The 17,244-nt window shown below is 41.3% G+C and overlaps 1 non-coding gene across 1 annotated transcript; it reads right to left on the bottom strand.

Annotated features, from left to right (window-relative positions):
• Positions 1-4,283: 4,283 nt before the first annotated feature.
• Positions 4,284-4,390, bottom strand: LOC136141252 (U6 spliceosomal RNA). Its single transcript, XR_010657722.1, has one exon. It is a non-coding gene; the product is annotated as a U6 spliceosomal RNA (small nuclear RNA).
• Positions 4,391-17,244: the final 12,854 nt, after the last annotated feature.

A 17,244-nucleotide genomic window follows, 5' to 3' on the forward strand; every position in this document is an offset into this window, starting at 1 on the left:
CCCTTTCCCAATACCCTGACTCTATTGCCATTTTGTGGTGACTTATGGGTAACTACCTTTCCACTTGGAACTATTGTATTCCTTTTCAAAGCTTGCTTGTTCATTTAATCTATAAACTTCTGAGCTGAAGAGGTTGTCCGCCCTCTTGTGGCCATTATGCACCATTGCTGGAATAGCTGGGTGAAACCTTCAGGCTCAAATACAGCCTTAAAGAAGACCAGCCCTCTCATTGCACAGACAGGTTAGAGAGACAGGCCTACAGAAGGCAGAGACTTTACCAGTGTCACCCATGGTAAATCTGTGACAATGCTCAGGTTAAAGAACCCAGATCGCCCGCCTGCCTGCCTGTCCACCCACAATTCCATCACTTGGCCAGACTGTTTCCCCACCCCACCCTGTCACCACCCAAGCCCAAAGGATCTGAAAGCAATTTTCTCCCTGTTTTAATAGGTTCTTACCCCACCCTAGAGAAGCAGCTCGGTATTTAGAGAAAGAGCCACAGGCTCTGAGGAAAGAGACCCTTGGACCAGGATTGGGTAAAGGGTGCATTAATATGGACCACAGATATAAGGAAGATCAATCTTGGACCAACCATTTTTCTGGGAAGGTAGGGTGAGTAGGCCCAGACATCATGGGGGCAGAATTCAACATTCCAGACCTGGACGTGAGAAGCAGGGGATAGGGGTGGGAGATGAGAGATAAAGAAATCCAGTTGGGTCCTGTGGAGATGGGGAGCTCCAAAGTCAGGGGATTACAGCTCAGTTGGACTGGCATCTGAGGGTATTGAGGGGTTGCAGAGGTGGGTGAGTGGGGCTGCCTGGGAACTCCAGGTAGCCTGGACATCCCGTCTCAATACCTTAGACTCCATTTCACTACTAGAAAGGCCCAGGAACCCTGGCAAGCACACATTCTTGGTCCCTCCTACCTGCCTCTGGACTGACTGTTTAAGGCTTACCTCTCCTGTTAGTTTAGACCTTTCCGGGTTATGAGGAGGACCTGTTTAGGAGCTCAAAGAAGTAAAGCGTGAAAAGGGAGAAAGATGCAGAGAGACAAAAGAGAATGGGATGAAAATGGAGGCTTGAAGATATGATCAGAGGGAGCATACTATCCTCCAAGTGGGCTGGGGACTTGTCAGGGCTCAGGGTAAAGGCAGAGATGACAGAGCTCTTGGCAGCTGCAGAAACAGTGCCTGGGAGTATAAGGGGTGGTGCTGGCTGGGATGAGTCCACCAAGGAGATGAGACCATGTGAATGGGCAAGTGTAAGAGCCTGCATTTAGGATGGGGTGGTGAACTTGCGCACTGGACTGACTGGAAGCTCAGTGGCAGCTTAGGTGAGAAATGCTTGGTTCTTGCATTGGATGCAGGCTCACTCTGTGCATGGTGCCAGGCACATACTGGATGTTCAGTGATACCTGTTGAATGAATGGAGGAATGAATGTAAACCCACGAAGAGATGTGACTTATAATTTAAAAAGTGGTTAGTTAGGTAGTAATAGGTAATTTAAAGTATTATTCCATTTAATTCTTAGCAACACTGTAAACAATGCATTATTAACAGATCATAAGTGAACTATGGTAGGAACCTACGTCAGTCTGACTGCAGGGGCTTCCAGGAAGTCTTCTCTGATTCCCCACTCCCCTCTCTCACAGACCTTACGCCTCTAGAACAGGTTATGCTGCCCAGCAGCAGGGCCAGTGTACATGTTTCCTATTGCTGCTGTGACAAACTTAATGGCTTAAAACAACACAAATGTGTTATCTTACAGTTCTGGAGGTCACAAGTCCGAAATCAATTTCATTGGGTTAAGTTAAAAGTTAAGGTGTTGGCAGGCCTCTTCTGGAGTCTCTTCTGGAGACTCTAGCGGACAATCCATTTATTTGCCTTTTCTAGCTTCTGGAGGCTGTTTGCATTCCTTGGCTCATGGCCCCTTCCTCCATCTTCAAAGCTAGCAGCATAGTATTTCTCCTCTCTGATCTCTGCTTCCATTCTTACATCTTTCTCTAATTCTGTCTCCTCTTAGGATTACTTTGTGATCAGATACCCTTGTGCTTACATTGGGCCCACTGGGATAATCCAGGATCATCTCCCCATCTCAAGATCCCTAATTTAACCATATCTTCCAAGTCCTTTTGGCCATATAAGGTAAAATATTCTCAGATTCTGGGGATTAGGACTTGAACATCTTTGAAGGAAGGACCACTATTCAGCCTTCCACAAGCAGAGATGGAGGGTGGGCAGGAGGATGCATCCACACCCAGAAGGAGCCTCTATGCTTTGTCTAGCCTCCTTCGGCCTGGAGTGAGAGGTGGTGCCAAGGGGAGCTAGCCAGGCCCAGGCCCCATGTCTGGAGAATGGCGAGTGCCTCCTTCATCTTCACTACCAAGGAGAACTGAGAGTGAAGGTCAGACTTGGGAGAAATTCTCAGTTTAGGGAACTTTTCAGGACTGAGACGTCCCTGGTGAACATGGTGGAGGGTTCTAACAGGCTGTATCTTCAACACTGCCTCCTCTCCACAACCATTCTGTGCTCCCCCTCAAGGCAGAAGATAATTACCAGGTAACTAGCCTGGGCTCTCTCTAGAAAGGGTAGATTAGTTGTCTCTCTTTTAAATTATTATCTTTTTATTCCTTAATAGTTAAACCATTCTCCTCAGAGCGGGGTGAACTCTTGTCATCTGTTGATACTAAGTCTCTTTTTGTTTGATCTTTTTTTAATCCCTGATCCCTATTGTCATTCCTCTCCCTGACCCAGGCATACACGTTAATGTGTTCAGTATGTGTTTGGATATATATGTATCTTTGAAAATGTAAATAATTATGTGCATATGTGTTTTAATATATATAAATAGTAAGCCAGCCTTTATAATGAATTGCCCCATATTACAGTAATTTAACACAATAAAGATTTATTTTTCACTTACACAGGAGCACAGGTATTCTTGGTTGTACGGCTCTCCTTCACTGCCCATTTCAGGTCCCAGGCTTCTTCCATTTTCAGGTGGTGATAGCCTGATCCTGCATCATAAAGTTCCCTGTCAACTGTTCACCAAATTGTTTTACCATCCATTAATGACCATTTTATTAATTGGTTATTTCACTAGCAATTACAAAATGATGATTTCCTAATGCTATTATTTTTCTTTTATTAGTTCTAATTTTGTACAGAAAAACATTTTCACATCCTCCAGGACCATCTGGTTACCCTGAAATAAAGTTCAGACCAGAATGGCAAGATAAATGCTTAAATCTCTTCCCTTATTTATCCCTTTCAAAGTAGTAAGCTGATGTCCTATCAACTTGGTGTTTAATGATTTTGTTTTGTTTCACTTTCTCTTTAAATTATTGTTGTGGGGCTTCCCTGGTGGCGCAGTGGTTGAGAGTCCGCCTGCCGATGCAGGGGACACGGGTTCGTGCCCCGGTTCGGGAAGATCCCACATGCCGCGGAGTGGCTGGGCCCGTGAGCCATGGCCGCTGAGCCTGCGCGTCCGGAGCCTGTGCTCCACAACGGGAGAGGCCACAACAGTGAGAGGCCCGTGTACGGAAAATAAATAAATAAATTATTGTTGTGAACTTATAGCTTTTATTTATTTAATGTCTTTTAATCATTTGTAGTTATTTTTGTTTTATATTATAAAAAATCTTGAGTATAAACAATAGTAGAGAACATAGTATAATGAATTTCCATGCATCCATCACCCAGCTTCAGTAATTATCAACTCTGGCCAATCTGGGTTTATTTATTCCCTCAGCTACTCTCCCCCTAACCAAGATTATTTTGAAGCAAAACTAGATATGATTCCAGTTCATTTGTAATGTTTTAGTTTGTACCTCTAAAAGATAAGGAATTTTATTACCATTATGGCACCTAAAATTAGTAATTCCTCAATATAATAAAATATAACTATTCAATTTTCTGATAAATTTTTTTTTAATTTAGTATCAGGATTATGCTGGCCTCTTAAAAGAAGTTAGAATTGTTTCCTCCTTCTTTGTCTTCTGAAAGCATCTGTGTAAGATTGGTAGCATTGTTCAGTATTTGATAGAATTCATCGGTGAAATAATACGGGCTTGGAGTTTTCCTTGTGGGGGAGGTTTTTGATAACAAATTCAATTTCTGTGATACATATAGAGCTATTCCAACTTTTAATTTCATTTTGAGTTCGTTTTGGTAAGTTGTGTTTTTCAAAGAATTTGTTTCAATTAAGTTGTTGAATTTATTGGCATGAATTTGGTCATAATACTGCCTTACTATTCTTTTATTTTTTTTGTACATGGATCTTCAAAAAATATGGAACGCTTCACAAATTTGTGTGTCATCCTTGTGTAGGGACCATGCTAATCTTCTCTGTATCGTTCCAATTTTAGTATACGTGCTGCCGAAGCGAGCACCTTGCTATTCTTTTAAAAAGTATTCATTGTAAAATAAACCACAAGTGTAGAAAACACACAAAACAAATGTAAGGCTTAATGAATTATTCTAAGGCAAACACTCCTATAACCACTGCCATGTTAAGAACTAGAACCCACCCACAAGTCCTGTCCATGTGCCCCATCCCAATTATAATCCCCTTCCTCTGCTGATAAGCAACCATTTCCTGATTACAGTATTCACTTCTTTGTATTTTATTTTATATCTTTATCATCCAAATGGACATCCTTAGATACTATAGTCTTGTCCACTTGAAAACATTTGATATCTTTTTATTTTATTTTATTAGAGTGTAGTTGATTTACAATGTTGTGTTAGTTTCAGGTGTACAGCAAAGTGATTCACTTATACATATACATATATTTATTCTTTTTCAGATTCTCTTCTCATATAGCTGATCACAGAATACTGAGTAGAGTTCCCTGTGCTATACAGTTGGTCTTTGTTGGTTTTCTATCTTAGACAACCAACATAGTATGTATATGTTAATCCCAAACTCCTGATGTACCCCTCCCCCACACGTCTCCCCTTTGGTAACCATAAGTTTGTTTTCGATATCTGTAAATCTGTTTCTGTTTTATAAATAAGTTCACTTGTGTCATTTTTTTAAAAAATTAGATTCTAAATGAGTGATCTCATATGATATTTGTCTTTCTCTGTCTGATTTACTTCACTTAGTACATTTGATGTCTTTTTAAGTCTCTTAATTTAAAGTCCCCCCTTCATCCCTTTCTTAATTCCTTACAATTTATTTGTTGAACAACCTGGGCCATTTGAAGTATAGAGTTTATCACAGTCTGGATTTTGCTGATTACGTACTCATAATGCAGTTCTGAATGGTCCTGTGTTCTCAATATTTCCTGCAAATTGGCAGCTGGATCCAGAGGCTGAATCAGACTCAGATTTGATGACTTCGGCAAGACTCTAAGAAGCATATAAATACAGTCTCTATGCTTGCAATTCTTTTCAGGTGTTGATGTTTATTGCCGGTGGCCATTTATTCGTTGAGGATGCCATTAATTCTACAATTTTATTTATTCATTGAAATACTTTCATAAAGAGAAACATCCTCTTACCTACTATTTGGTTTCTGAGGGTACGGTTCACATAGGAAAGGCAGAATAAATGTTTGATTCTTTTTTCACCAGTTTTGAAGATAATGAATTGAATCCCTATCATCCTCCAAAGTTGACCACTTTAAAAAATACCACTATGAAAAAAATATATATCATTATGAACCTATGGATTTATATATATTTGATGGGTTTCAATCATCAATTAGAATTGTTGTCATTATTGAACTGCCAAGTGCCCCAACTTTGGCAGTGGAGTCTCATTATACTGGCTCCTTGGTTCTTTTGACGTGACTCTAGTAATCTTTTTTTTTTTTTTTTTTTGGCTGCGTTGGGTCTTCTTTGCTGCGCATGGGCTTTTGGGCTTTCTCTAGTTGCGGTGAGCAGGGGCTACTCCTTGTTGCGGTGCATGGGCTTCTCATTGCGGTGGCTTCTCTTGTTGTGGAGCATGGGCTCCAGGCAAGCGGGCTTCAGTAGTTGTAGCGCGTGGGCTCAGTAGTTGTGGCTTGTGGGCTCTAGAGCACAGGCTCAGTAGTTGTGGTGCACGGGCTTAGTTGCTCCACGGCATGTGGGATCTTCCCAGACCAGGGCTCGAACCCGTGTCCCCTGCATTGGCAGGCAGATTCTTAACCACTGTGCCACGAAGGAGGTCCCGACTCTAGTAATCTTTGATAGCTTTCCTTCTGTTTGGTTTGACAAAATATTCCTGGGTCATCTTCTATACTTCTTGCCCCAGACTGCAATCAACCATTCCTCTAAGAAGCCTTCAGTTTTTTAAGTAAGAAATTATATTTCAAGACCACCGCCAGGCCTTTTCAGTGGACAGAACTACAGATTCAGTGGATAGACTTTATATATATAGTACACACACATACACACACTAAAATAATTCAGGAGTACATAGTGATACTTTCAATTCAAATTAAAGACTCAAGAACATTTACTTAATCTCTTCTCTGGCTCCTTTCTTCCATACTGAGAATCTTAGTTTTTAAGGACACAGGAGATGATAGAATATTCCATAATTACTCATTTCTTTTATCTCATACACAAAGCACTCTCAGAATAACAATATTAATACTACCACCAATATGATTACTGAAAACATTAAAAAAGTATTTTGCAAATGCAGTTGCCATTCTCCACCTCATTAAACAACTTTGTAGTGAATCTACATTGTCAGGGCATATAGTCATGATATGCTATACTCTTTTTTCTTCTTAGCCTCTATGTAGTTTTAGTTCTACAAGTAATCTTATAATATTCACCTCCAGTCCTTAAGTCACTCTACTCATTTTGGTTATCTGAAGTTAGTTTTCTACTAGATTCCCCACGAAAAGCCCTTGGGAACAGTATTCTCTGAGATCTTACATGTTGATAAGTTTGTGTCCTTCATACTTATTAAGTCTTTTGCTAGGTTCACACTTTACTTTCTTGAGTCTCTTAAATATGTTACTTCATTCATAAAGTATTTGAAAAGTCTAATGATAATCTAATCTTCCCTTCTAAGTCATGTGTTGTGTATTTTTTTAGATGGCCAAAGTATTTTTTTCTTTAAAGTTCAGTCATTTTATTAGAATGTCTTGGTGCTGGTCATTTGGGGACTATATTCTCAGCTTTGAAGTATGATCTTTGAATGTGTAGCTTCAAATTTTTCTTTATTTCAGGAAATTTTCTTCAATAGTTTTTAGTGTTTTTTCTGTTCCTTTTTTTTTCTTCTTCAGGGACTCTATCTATCTCTCTATCTATCTATCTAACTGTCTATCTATCTATATTTTAGTCTTCTTTGCCTATTTTCAGTATTGGTCATTGTGTTTCAAATCCTTTTTACCTTTCTTCATTTCTTTTTGATTTAAAATTTTTTCTTTTCCATTTTATTTAAGGCATTATCTATTGTGTTTATTTGCTGTTGTGTACTTTCTAGTTTGGTCTTCATTTCTAAAATGATTTTTTTCTTTCATTTCTAATTCTTTCCTGAGACCTGTCACCTCATTTCCGAGTTTTTCTTTTTTTTTTATTATATGAAACATATATTGTTATTTATCAACATTTTTAAAAGGACATGATATAGAGCAAGTATTGTTTTCCAAACTTATTTGAGCACACAGTTATACTAATATATCACAAGTAAATGGTTCTATAGGAGGAATAAATGAGAGCTCATGTGCAAGAACTAAGGAAACGTATTAAAGAGAGACATTTTCAAGAGTGTGACCATCAGTAGCTTCAACTAATCATGTCTTAAACTTGACCAGTTGATTGGAATCCCCTGGCTTAGATAATAACTGATTTTTTTCTTGAGTCCAGTATGGGGAGCCCCTGAGCAGATGCCAACGTATCTTAGGAATATACAGTTTGGTGCTGAAAACAAGATACACATACATTTGAAAACAAATAAATATATCATCTGAATGGGATGGGGACTAAGTTTGGAAAAAATTTCTCAGGGAGACCTGATTTGTGCATTTGGCTAGTAACAATTGGCCAAGAGGGTAGGGACATCATAGGATATATAAAATGGCCTTGGAAGCAAGGAATGGTGGGATTAAAAAAAAGCATACTGGCTTGCTTAAAGTGGGGGCACCAAAGTAAAGACATTTTAAGATTGAAGGAAGATCAAATTTTAGATTTGATAGGAAAGGCACTAGGACCACTGTCAATTTTTTAGTACGCTGGGTGAGGCAAGAGATTCAGGTCAAAAGATTTCAACGGGGACTTCCCTGGCGGCACAGTGGTCAAGAATCCACCTGCCAATGCAGGGCACACGGATGCGAGCCCTGGTCTGGGAAGATCCCACATGCTGTGAAGCAACTAAGCCTGTGTGCCACAACTACTGAGCCTGTGCTCTAGAGCCCGTGAGCCATAACTACTGAGCCCACGTGCCACAACTACTGAAGCCCATGTGCCTAGGGCCTGTGCTCCACAACAAGAGAAGCCACAGCAATGAGAAGCCTGCGCACCACAACTAAGACCCAATGCAGCCAATAATAAATTAATTTTTTTTAAAAAAGAAGATTTGAATGTTATTTGCCTGAGATAGTACTGAGTTTTTCTTTTCTTGTTTTTTTAACATCTTTTTTTAAAATTAATTAATTTATTTGTGGCTGAGTTGGGTCTTTGTTGCTGCGTGCAGGCTCTCTCTAGCTGCGGCAAGCGGGGGCCACTCTTCATTGCAGTGCACAGGCTTCTCATTGTGGTGGCTTCTCCTGATGTGGAGCACGGGCTCTAGGCACGCGGGCTTCAGCAGTTGTGGCACATGGGCTCAGCAGTTGTGGGTCGCAGGCTCTAGAGCACAGGCTCAGTAGTTGTGGCACATGGGTTTAGTTGCTCTGCGGCATGTGGGATCTTCTCAGACCAGGGCTCAAACCGGTGTCCCCTGCATTGGCAGGCAGACTCCCAACCACTGCACCACCAGGAAAGCCTTTTTTTTTTTTTTTTTTTTTTTTTTTGGCGGTAGTTGTGTCCCCTGCGTTGGTAGGCGGATTCTTAACCACTGCGCCACCAGGGAAGCCCTATAATGTTTGTTTTAACATGTCATATGCATGTTAAAGAAACTAAGAGAAGAAAAAAATTTTTTTAAGCCAGACTTTTATAATAACCAACAGTATTAGTTTCCTATGGCCACTGTAACAAATTACCAAATTTAATGATGTAAAACAACACAAATTTGTTACCAAACTTAGTGGTGTAAAACAGCACAAACTTATTACCTTACAGTTTTGGAGGTCAGAGGTCTGAAATGGGTCTCATTAGGCTAACGTCAAGGTGCCAGAAGGGTTGCATTCTTTTCTAGAGGCTCTAGGGCAGAATCTGTTTCTTTGCATTTTCCAGCTTCTACAGGCCATCTGCTCTCTGACACTGACTCTTCTGCCTCCTTCCTCCACTTATAAGGACATCTGTGACTACACTGGGTCACATAATCCAGGATAATCTCTTGATCTCAAGGTCAGCTGATCAGCAACCTTAATTCCATCTTCAATCTTAATTCTCCTTTGTAACCTATCATATTCATAGATTCTGGAATTTAGGTCAGGGATGTCTTTAATGGGTCATTATTCCACCTACAATACTGACATATTTATTATTTTTGGTGATCTCCCTTCCTGTGGATTATTTGGTGTCATTTTCCTTTAGTCTGAAGAACTTTCCTTAGCATTTCTTGTAGTACAGATCTGGTGGTGATGATTTTCTGTTTTTATTGATCTGAAATTGTCTTTATTTTGTTTTTTTTAATTAAAATAAACTTTATTGAGATATAATTTGCATATAAGAAAATGAACCCATTTTAAGTTACAGTTTGATGAGTTTTGAAAATGTATACACTGATGTAATCATCATTACAATCAATACATAGAACATTTTCATCACCTCAAAAATTTATCTCATGACCCTTTGCAGCCAGTCTCTCTACTGCCCTGGCCCCAAGCAACCATAGATCTGCTTTGTATTAATGAAGATTAGTATTTCGTTTTAGAATTTCATGTAAGTAGGATAATACAACATGTACTTTTTTTATGTGTGGCTTTTTTTGTTCAGCATCATGTTTTTGAGGTTCATACATATTTTATGGATCAGAAGTTTGTTACTGGGACTTCCCTGGTGGCACAGTGGTTAAGACCCCACACTCTCAATGCAGGGGGCCCACGTTCGATCCCTGGTACGGGAACTAGATCCCACATGCATGCCGCAACTAAGGGTTTGCATGACACAACTAAGGAGCTGGCGAGCTGCAACTAAGGAGCCTGTGAGCCGCAACTAAGGAGCCCGCCTGCCGCAACTAAGACCCAACGCAGCCAAATAAATAAATAAAGATTAAAAAATAAAACTTAAAAAAAAAGTTTGTTACTTGTAATTGCTGAGTAGTATTCCACTGTATGAATATACCACAATTTGTTAATCCATTCACTTATTGATGTACATTTGTGTTGTTTTCAGTTTGGGGCTCTTATGAATTAAGATTCTGTGAACATTCATGTACAGGCTATTTTGTAAACATTTGTTTCTCAAATAAAAGCTCTCTTGGATAAATACAGGAGTGGAATGGATGGGTCATGTGGTAAGTATAATTTTACAAGAAACTACCAACACTTTTCTGAAAATGCTTATACCATTTTACACTCCAACCAGCAATGTATATGAATGCCAGTTGCTCTACATCCTCACCAACACTTAACATATTGTCTTTTTAATTTTAGCTATTTTAGTAGCTATGTAGTGGTATTTCGTTTGCATACATTTCCTTTATGTCTTTGAAACTTAATAACAGCTGAATTAAATTAACATCTGAGTCATCTTGGGGATTTTGTTGACTGACTTATAACATTTCCTGTTTCTTCACTTGCCCACTATTTTTGTTAGATACTGGACATTAAGAATGATATGTCCCAGGATTCTAGATTCTGTTATGTTCCTTTGAAGAATGGTTTTTGTTCTTGCAGGAAGCTAGCTTGGCTAGACTTCAACTCCAAATCCTCTCTCCAGCAGGCAAAAGCTGATATCCTCACCCAGTTCTTTCACCTTCTAGCTGTTGCTTTTTTTTTTTTTTTGTGGTACGCGGGCCTCTCACTGTTGTGGCCTCTCCCGTTGCGGAGCACAGGCTCCGGACGCACAGGCTCAGCGGCCATGGCTCACGGGCCCAGCCGCTCCGCGGCATGTGGGATCTTCCCGGACCGGAGCATGAACCCGCGTCCCCTGCATTGGCAGGCAGACTCTCAACCACTGCGCCACCAGGGAAGCCCGCTTTTTTTTTTTTTTTTTAAACTGGGCTGCCTGGTGTTAACCCTATGCATGTGTAGGTTAGCAGTCAAACAAGGATTGGGGGGGATTATTTTATGCAAATATTGGGGATCCCCCGCCCTGCTATTCTCTGCTTTCCAGGATTTCTCCTCTAACTCTGGCTGTTCTGCCAGCCCCAAACTCTAATCTCTAACACCTCAAGGCAGTAAAGCTGTGTCTTTTCCCCACCAGAGCTGCTTGCAGGTTGGGGAATGCTCTCAGCAAAATGCCACAGATTCACAAATCTCACCAGTTGCAGTTGTTTTCCAAGGTTACTTACCTCCAGTTTTGCTTACTTTTGGTCACTCTCCAGTGCCTTCAAATAATTAAAAAAAATTTTTTCCTCAAATTTTGTAATTGTTATTCATGAAAGGTTAGTCTGACTGAACTTATCTGCCATCACTGGAAACCAGAACCAGAAATACTTCATTTGGCTGTGGCAAAGCAAAAATCTACGTTTTCCAAGTGCCTGAAACCTTCTTTACCTGTTCAGGGAGCCTCTTCTCCTTTACGAACCTTTGACTCCACATTGGGCACCCCTGGGCCCCCCTGAGCTACTACAACACTCCCTTTTTCACAAGTAGTGGAACTCCCTGTTTTTCAATGGGCACAAGGCCATCTGGAATAAAGACTATATTTCCCAGCTTCTGCATTTATATGTGGCTGAGGTAATATAATATAGGTTTTTCAGGTCGGGTTCTTCGGAGTCAGAAGCTGAGAAGGAATTTGGGGTGCTAGATACTCATTACAAATGAACAGCTATGAGAAAAAGGGTGCAGAAACAGGAATGGGCAGAGAAAGAAGTCAAACTGTGAAGCTGCAGGCAACTCAGTGGGGAGCTCTGTATCACTTACTGCCTGTCAGAATATACCTTGTTGGGCCCAAATTGTTGGGCCTTTATAGTCTCACTCTCTCAGTCACCTGACGCAAGCTACTATGGAATAGTATGACCCCAAGTAAAGTGGGTCTGTGCAGCATGAAGGAGCCAACTGCCAGAGGCTGTTTGATAATAACCACATTCTCTACAGATGGGCAGTGCATTAGGGTTCTCCAAAGAAACAGAACCAATAGAATATCTATATCTATCTCTCTCTATATATATCCATGTACCTATCTCTATATCTATCTACCATATATATATATATATGTATATATACAGAGAGAGAGAGACAGAGAGAGAGAGACAGAGAGAGAGAGAGATTTATTATAAGGAATTGGCTCACACTATATGGAGGCTGACAAGTCCCAAGATCTGCAGGGTGAATTGGCAAGCTGGAGACCCAGGGGAGCCAATGATGTAGTTCTAATCTGAAGGCTGGCAGGCTCAAGATCCAGGAAGATCTGATGTTTCAGTTTAAGTCTGAAGGCAGGAAAAAACAGGTGTCCCAGTTTGAAGGCAGTCAGGCAGAATGAATTCTCTCTTAGTCAGGGGAGGGTCAGCCTTTTGGGTCTAGTCAGGCTTTCAACTGATTGGATGAGGCCCTCCCACATTAGGGAGGGCAATCTGCTTTATTCAATCAACTGATTCAAATGTTAATCACCTCCAAAACACCCTCACAGATACACTCAGAATGTTTGATCAAATATCGGGGCACCATGTGGTCTAGTCAAGTTGACACATAAAATTAGCCATCACAGACAGCAAGTCATTTCTTACATCATCCCTGTGTCTACCTTGATGGGCAACATCCAGAAAGTTTTCTTAAAGCGTGGAAAGTCCAATTCTTTGTCCTTTCCTCTTTCCCGCTGGTTTAAATGCAGGCAGAATATCTGGAAATTTAACAGGCAATTTTGACTGTGAGGTGGAATTCACATGCTGAAGATGGGGAAGAAAAAAGAAGCTGACAACTTTATAAAACCCACACTACCAGCCTTGAATTGCCTGTCTCTGGCCTTTTCTGTGAAGGAGAAATAAACTTATCTTTTGTAAGGTACTGTTATTTTGGATTTTCTACAACTTACAGCCAAACCTAATTGTAATTAATATAGCTCCTTTCTCCCTGAAGGACTAGAGTTTATAAATTCATAAATAAGGTAGGTTATAATATTCATGAAGATAGAGACTATATCTTATTCAACACTCTTTCCCCAGTGCCTCACATCAGAGTGCCTGGCACATGATAATGGTAGTAACCACATCTGGCACTTTTATATGTATCAGGCATTGTCCTAAGTGTTTTATATACATAACATGTAATTATGAGTTATAGGTATGAGGTGGCTATTATTACTCCATTACTATGTTCATTTAGGTTCAGAGAAGTTAAGGAACATAATACATGCCAAGGTTATAAAGGTAATAAGTGGACAGCTGAGATTTGAACCCAGGCAGTCTAGCTTTTTTTTTTTTTTCTTTTGCGCCCACGCCATGTGGCATGTGGCATGAGAGATCTTAGTTCCCCGACCAGGGATTGAATCCACACCCCCTGCATTGGGAACGCAGAGTCTTCACCACTGGATCGGCAGGGAAGTCCCCAGGCAATCTAGTTCTTAACTACTACTCCATCCCGCTTCTCATAGATGCCTGTTTAGTGAGTAGGTATTCAATAAATACTTGTGAAATGAATGGAAATCCCCAGGCTTCCACACCTGTGGCCTGAAGGTAGCTGAAGCCATATGTGGGCCTAAAGTGTGTGCAGGCCCAATCATTTCTAGTATCTGGGGTTGCCTAGTGGGGTCTCAGCAGCTGGGCTGCCCCTGGTCTGTGGTGGCACATGTCACTGAGTGAAAGAGGTGCACTGGTCTCTCTCTGAGCTTCAATTTCTTCAATTATAAAATAAGGATAGGGCTTCCCTGGTGGCGCAGTGGTTAAGAATCTGCCTGCCAATGCTGGGGATGTGGGTTCGAGCCCTGGTCCGGGAAGATCCCACATGCCACAAAGCAAATAAGCCTGTGCACCACAACTACTAAGCCTGCGCTCTAGAGCCCCTGAGCCACAACTACTGAAGCCTGTGTGCCTAGAGCTGGTGCTCCGCAACAAGAGAAGCCACCGCAATGAGAAGCCCGTGCACCGCAACAAAGAGTAGCCCCCGCTCGCCCCGACTAAAGTAGCCCCCAACTAAAGACTGTGTGCAGCAACGAAGATCCAATGCAGCCAAAAATAATAAATAAACGAAATAAGGATAACAATACCTACCAACAGGGTTTTTGTAAGAATTAAATAATATGTAGGAAGTGCTTGGGAAAGTGCCAGGCATATGGTAAATGCTGACTAAAAGTCAGCTACGAGTATTATTATGATTTTAATGTAATTGTGGCTATTAGTTCATCTTTTTGTTTTTAAAAATGGCTTTATTGGGATATAATTCGTATACCATACAATTCACTTGTTTAAAGTGTACAAGTCAATGGCTTTTAGTACATTCACAGAGTTGGGCAGCCATCATCACAATCAATCTCAGAGCATCTTCGTCACCTGCACATGACACCCAGCACTCATAAGCAGTCCTACTCTTCCCTGCCCCCCTCCTATCCCCAGGCAACCACTCATCTACTTTCTGTCTCTATAGATTTGCCTATTCTGATTATTTCATGTAAAGGGAAATCATAAAATGTGTGCCTTTGTGTCTGGCTTCTTTCACTTAGCGTAATGTTTTCAAGGTTCGTCCATGTTGTAATGTGCATCAGTACTTAATTTCTTTTTACTGCTGAATACTATTCCATTGTATTTTATTTATCCACTCATCAGTTGATGGACATTTGGCATAAGTTCAGCTTTTTTTTTTTTTGCGGTATGCGGGCCTCTCACTGTTGTGGCCTCTCCCGTTGCGGAGCACAGGCTCCGGACGCGCAGGCTCAGTGGCTATGGCTCACGGCCCCAGCCGCTCTGCGGCATGCGGGATCTTCCCGGACCTGGGCACGAACCTGTGTCCCCTGCACCGGCAGGCGGACTCTCAACCACTGCGCCACCAGGGAAGCCCATAAGTTCAGCTTTAATCCTCACAACAGTCCTGTGAAGCTGGCTGCCCAGGAATTACCATTATTTCCATCTTATAGATGAGGAAGTTGAGGCCCAGAAAGAGAAAATGATGTGCTCAAGGTCACACATCAATTTAGAGGCAGTCTTCTGACCACTGGTCAGTTTCCAGTGGCCCACAGATGCAATGATGAAGTACAGGCTTGTGGCTTATGTATGTATATGGATGTACCAGGCTTTTGAGAGGGGAAGAGAAATCATGGTCCAGCAGTTCTGGCCTGGCTCCAGTCCACAGCTCAGCTCAGCTGGCTCCAGTCTGCCAGCTCAGGGTCCACCAGCTCAGCTCCTGGGAGGCAGGAGCCTCCATCAGGCTTCCTTTCTGTGTCTAGGGCAGATAGGAAGCCCTTTAAGAATCCAGATTTTGGGACTTCCCTGGTGGCGCAGTGGTTAAGATTCTGCCCTTCTAATGCAGGGGGCCCAGGTTCGATCCCTGCTCTGTGAACTAGATCCCATATGCATGCCGCAACTAAGAGTTTGCATGCCACAACTAAGGAGCCCGCCTGCCGCAACTAAGGAGCCCATCTCCAGCAACTAAGACCTGGCGCAACCAAATAAATAAATTACTACTAATAATAATTAAGAAAAAAAAAGAATCCAGATTTCACTTGGCTGTCTCATTGCCAGATTTTACCTCCTGGGGCCCCTACTGGAGGTCAGCCACATAAGTAAGAGAATGGGGATAGAATATGGAGGAGGCAAAGTAGGCTGAGACCCTTAGCTCAATAGGAAGGCTTTCCCCAGTGTGACCTTTCCCTACTTTTCAGTCTCCTGCTCTCACCAAAGCCATGCATCCCAGCTTTCAGTTTCATACACCTGTGCTCTAATACACACTGCTCCTTCTCTCTGAGATTCTGCTCTCTGCCAGTTGTATTAATTAATTATTCCTCCATTTATTTTTTACAACCTAGCTCAAACGTCATTTAAAAGTAATAATAATAGGAACTTCTGCTACTGGGAATATGGGAGTAGATGTATTTTTCCCTATTCCTCCCACTAAGTACAACTAAAAATCCTGGATTTTATATATAAAACAAAAATAAGAAGACTCTGAAAGATAGAGAGAGGAGAGACTGGCTAGGAACCTTGGGATTCCTAGGAATTCCTGAGGAATGACATGGTGGTAAGTTCCCTGAGTTTTTTAGAGCTGAAGAAACTGGCAACCAGAAATGCCAACGAGTACAGACCAAAAGAGCCCCATAAAAGCCTGTTTTCTCTAGCCAAAGGACCAAGGAAAAGAGGCAGCTCAGCAAGGAGAAAATCGTCTAGACAAGAAGTGCTCTGGCCTAGCTAAACAACACAGAAAAAAACGGTAGCCCTACCTTACCCATGTCAGCAAAGGCCACGTGTGCAGCCTAGATTGCCTGCTTTGGGGGGTACCCCAGCATCCCCACTTGGGAGGTGTCAGAAAAGGTCAAGTAGGGTGCTGCACTCACATTTCTGCCCAGCAGTAAGGAGAAGTCCCCCGCCTCAGGTATCAATGGAAGCTGTGTAAGGAACCTGGACTTCTACGTATACCTGGCAGTAACTTGGCACTGCCCTCACTTCTCCTGCCTGAACAGTGTCCAAAAAAAAAAAAAGCCAGCTAAAACAGAAGGTTTAAATAAGATCTAGAGTCTCATAACATTCAGGAAAATATCCAGGTTACAAAAAACAAAAAAGATACTTGCCATATTTTCTATTTTTTGAGAGAAAAGGAAATCCAACAGATGCCAATACCACAATAACAGAGATATTAGAATTATCTGGCAAAGATTTTAAAGCAGCCATCATAAAAATTCTGTGAGCCATTACAAACATGCTTGAAATAAATGCAAAAGAATGGAAAGTCTCAGCATGGAAACAGAAAGTCCAGTGAAGACATAGAAGATATAAAGAACCAATTCTAAATTTGGGACTAAAAATACAGTAACTTTTGATTTAAAAAACTCAATGGATGGTTTCAATGGAAGAATGGACAGAGCGGACATAGGAAAGTATCTGTGAACACAAA

Source organism: Phocoena phocoena, chromosome 1 (assembly GCF_963924675.1).
Source record: "Phocoena phocoena chromosome 1, mPhoPho1.1, whole genome shotgun sequence".
Classification (NCBI taxonomy): domain Eukaryota; kingdom Metazoa; phylum Chordata; class Mammalia; order Artiodactyla; family Phocoenidae; genus Phocoena; species Phocoena phocoena.